The 4341-nt window shown below is 36.0% G+C and overlaps 1 pseudogene; it reads left to right on the top strand.

The window, feature by feature from the left end:
- The first annotated feature begins 2493 nt into the window (after positions 1-2493).
- On the top strand, positions 2494-3970 carry LOC124846600 (anthocyanidin 3-O-glucosyltransferase 7 pseudogene; annotated as a pseudogene).
- The last annotated feature ends 371 nt before the right edge of the window (positions 3971-4341 follow it).

The following is a 4341-nucleotide window of genomic DNA, read 5'->3' as shown; positions in this document are numbered from 1 at the left end:
ATATATGAAGCACAACCAAATACTGTCGAGCATTTTTGTTGTAACAATCCATGAAGTTTTTTAACGAATCATCCTTGCCTTGCTTGATGCTTAATGCAAGGTAAGTAAGACTTTGAGCCCGACTAGAAGCATATTGCCTGTCAAACAGAGTACGAATGATAGGGAAGCAATCCATTGTGTTTGGTGGTAGAGTATTAAACCATGTTAATAACTCTCCTTTTAGTGATAAGAAAAACGCTCGACACCACATCGGTCATTTGATGAGTAAAAAGTCATGGTGTTTACAAAGGAGCGAAGGTGCTTGTTCGGATCAGTAATCACATTTCTCAAACACGGGGCATTTTTTTCTTTGGCATGAGTGCCTCCATCACTGCAGTCGTGAACGGTTTAGACAGAATTGGTTATCCTGGCCACGACGCTACTTGCCTCTTGCCTAGTCCTACTCGGTTCTCCCGCGTGGTTGTTCTCCCTTGTAGGGGCGGGAATAAGTGATACCGATTACTAGGTGAACTGCTCTCTCCGCTCGGCTTTTAAAGCCGCTATCTCATCATCATGTCTCCTCTACATCTCCTGCATTTGCCACTACATTTCTCGAATTAAATCCATTGGATTTGACTGTTCTCATATGTTCCTCGTGGTCACCATCAATTTTCTTCTCTCGTCCTCGGGCTCCACGGTGGCGCCAAAATGTTTTAGTCTGTGGGGTCGAGGATCTAATTCCTTGCTTAATTGTCCTATACTCTTGAGTCTTAATCTCTAAATTGTTTGTAGAGACCCTTGAGTCGTTCGGTCTGCTGGGGAGGTACCTACAAAAAGAAGTTTGACACTCAAAGTCAGCAAATTTACTCAATGATTCAGTAATAAAACCAAATTTAGGAAAAAGTATTTTTTACCTCAATGTCAACTTATATTTATAAACCTCGTAATGGACTTCTAATTAAATGAAATCCATTAATTGCTCATTAATAATATTTATTATTTTTATTAATCATTAATTAATTATTTTTATTGCTATGTTAATTACTCACTAATTACCATAATACTAATTAGTTATTGCATTGTTGACTGACCCACTGCTTTGACCAACTGGGTAGTCATATAGTACAATCATAATATCTAGTAAAATTTTCATAATTTTGCCTTATTTACTATTGAACATTATTGGTCTTAATCTAAATTTTCACTAGTATAAAAACACTGTATAACGTCGATGTTTTTCGGCCTTTCACATCGAATTCGAGGTCGACGTCATATCGGAATACGTTAAATTGACGTCGAACATAGAACAATTCGACTTAAAGCAAATTAACGTTGAATTTTGTCAATATTCGACGTTAATCAATTTTTTTTGTTTTTTTTAATTAATTGTGATCCTTTTCTCATAACTCTATGAGACCTGAAAAGCAACAAATTTCAATTTCTTATATTTTATAAACCATGAACTATGAATGTGTACGTAGTGTAGTATCAACAACAAAAACAATAACAAACAACAACCAAGTTTAATCAAACAACAACAAACAGTTTCAACCAAACAACAACAACAACAAACAAGTTTAACGAAAAAACAACAAACAAGTTCAACAAATAAGTTCTTCAAAACAAAAACGAAAACTAACCTTCAAAAGGTAGGTTTGTCTGAATAAAGTGTTGCCACCAATGAGAGAGAAAACAGAATGCGTCTATGAAGGACAAGAAAATGAAAATATAATCAGTTGAAACAAACGAAAATCATACCTAAAGTAGTTAATTAGCATGCATTTATAACAAATGAAAGAAAGATTAGATATGATGGTTATCAAACTTCGTTACAAGAAAGCTTGAGCATAGAAGACAGTATCGCGAGCTAAGATAAAGTGAATGAATTTTCAATCTCTCGCTCAATTTTTTTATTGAATTCGCTAACCTTTTAACGTCTAACGCTAGAACATCCGACATTTTATATCCTTTTGATGTCTAATAATTGTATTTATTTACAAAAATACCACTGGTCATTTCTAACGTTGACTATTAAATGGTTGGACGTTAAACGCGTGATGTTATACGCTATTTTTGCTTTGGTTCAATTTAGCTCTATTTTTAATTATTTACTTTGACTTTTTTAAACTCTCTTAACTATCTTGTCTTTATATTTTCAATTTAACTAATTAGGTTTTTCAATTTAACATAAATTTATTCCCTTAATTAGGCCATCTACCGCCAAAGCTTTAAGTGCAAGTTAATGAGAAAAATATTTAAAATAATTAAAAATTTACAACAAAAAATTTAATATTCTTATTTATATTGAAAATGAAATGAAAATATGGTCACAAATTTTTTTTATTAGATCTATTTAATCTGAGTTAAAAGTTGAAGTTAATTTTGACAAGAAAAGAGCATAGAATTCTTAACGTCCACAAAAGAATACGATCCGAGTTGTTCGAAGAACGGTTACAGCGATTGAATGTGTTGGCGACAATTCTCCCATTTCATTCCAAGTTCATAGTTCCCTTCGTTCATCTTTCTCCACTCAGCTTCTCCTTGCTGCTTCCCAATCATGTCATCAGACTCAACAACAGACAAACATGTTGCAGTGTTTCCTTTCCCCTTCGGCACACACGTTGTGCCTATCTTGAACCTTGTCCTCAGACTCTCTCAGGCCACTCCAAACTGTTCATTCTCATTCATCGCCACACACAAATGCAATGCGTTGCATTTTGCAAAACCCCACAACCCCTCTAACATCAAGCCCTATAGCATAAATGATGGAATCCCTTACGAGGGTCACCCGTTAGCCAACCACCCAATTGGAAAGGTCAATTTTTTTCTCAGCACTGGACCTGACAATTTGCGCAAAGGTATACAGATGGCTGAAGAAGACACCAATAAAAAGGTCACATGCATCATTGCCGATGCTTTTGTACCCTCTTCGCACGTTGTGGCTCAGAGCCTCAACGTTCCTTGGATTGCATTTTGGCCACCCATTTCATGCACACTTTCTCTATATTTTTACATTGACTTAATGCGCCAGAAGTTTGCTAACTGCGAAGAAGATGCTCGCTTTGATATATCCCCGGGGTTGCCCAAGATGTGTGTTCAAGATATACCGCAGGATCTTCTTTTTACTGGAGAAAAGGAGACGGTGTTTTCAAGGACGCTAGTTTCACTGGGTAAGGTGCTACCTCAAGCCAAGGCAGTGGTTATGAATTTCTTTGAGGAATTAGACCCACCTTTGTTCGTCAAAGACGTGAGATCGAAATTGCAGTCTATGCTTTATGTTGTTCCGGTTCGGTTCCCGATACTATTATCTGGGGCAGATCCGAGTGGATGCTTGTCATGGTTGGATTCGAATCGTTCTATGTCAGTGGTATATGTTTCGTTTGGGACGGTGGTGTCGCCACCCCCACATGAGATTGTGGCGGTGGCAGAGGCATTGGAAGAAAGCGGATTTCCATTTGTGTGGTCTCTGAAGGAAAATATGATGGGTCTTTTGCCAGATGGGTTTGTGAAGAGAACCTTCATGCGTGGGAAGGTGGTGCCTTGGGTTCCACAAACCCAACTCTTGGGACATGATTCGGTAGGAGTTTTTGTGACTCATTGTGGATCTAACTCCGTGACTGAGAGTATTTCGAGTGGGGTTCCTATGATCTGCAGGCCATTCTATGGAGATCAAATGGTGGGTGCAAGAGTGATAGAGGATGTTTGGAAGATTGGGGTGACAATAGAAGGTAGAGTGTTCACCAAAAATGGATTTATTAGAAGCTTAAATCTGATTCTGGTGCAGGAAGATGGGAAGAAGATTAGAGACAACGTTCTTAAGATGAAGAAAACTGTGGAAGATGCATCTAGGCCTGAAGGGTTATCAGCAAGCAATTTTAAGACTTTGGTAGAACTGATTTCTAGCTCTTAAAAGCGTGGGGAAAGTTCGTAACAAATCGAGTTGCAGCCAAATGAAAAAAAAAGAAAAAAAAAATATTAGGAGGTTGCTATAGCCCAGTGCAACATCATTTGTGTAATACAAGCTGTTTTTTTAAGTTTGTTTATAATTATTGTTGTTAATTATTATCAATAATTGAGAGGTTTTAAGTTCAAGGATAAACTTTGTTTAAAATTACATAAATTAGTAAATTTTGAATTTATTACATATAATATTGAGTAAGGCTTATATTGTTTTAGAACACAATTTTTATTTTTTTACAAAAAAATAATAATAAAGTAGTATATAATAGAAGTTGTTTTTGTTTTTGTCTTGTTCAATTTGTAACAACCCAATTCTTAACACTAAAAAGTATTGATTAGATCCTTTTAACCAAGTTATCAAAACACACAATTATAACAAGAAATAGAAACATACTAAGTAAA

This window comes from Vigna umbellata, chromosome 1 (genome assembly GCF_029865625.1).
Source record: "Vigna umbellata cultivar VRB3 chromosome 1, Vumbellata_1.0, whole genome shotgun sequence".
NCBI lineage: Eukaryota > Viridiplantae > Streptophyta > Magnoliopsida > Fabales > Fabaceae > Vigna > Vigna umbellata.
The sequence above is the reverse complement of the archived record's forward strand: the minus strand, read 5'-3'. Positions and strand labels throughout refer to the sequence as shown.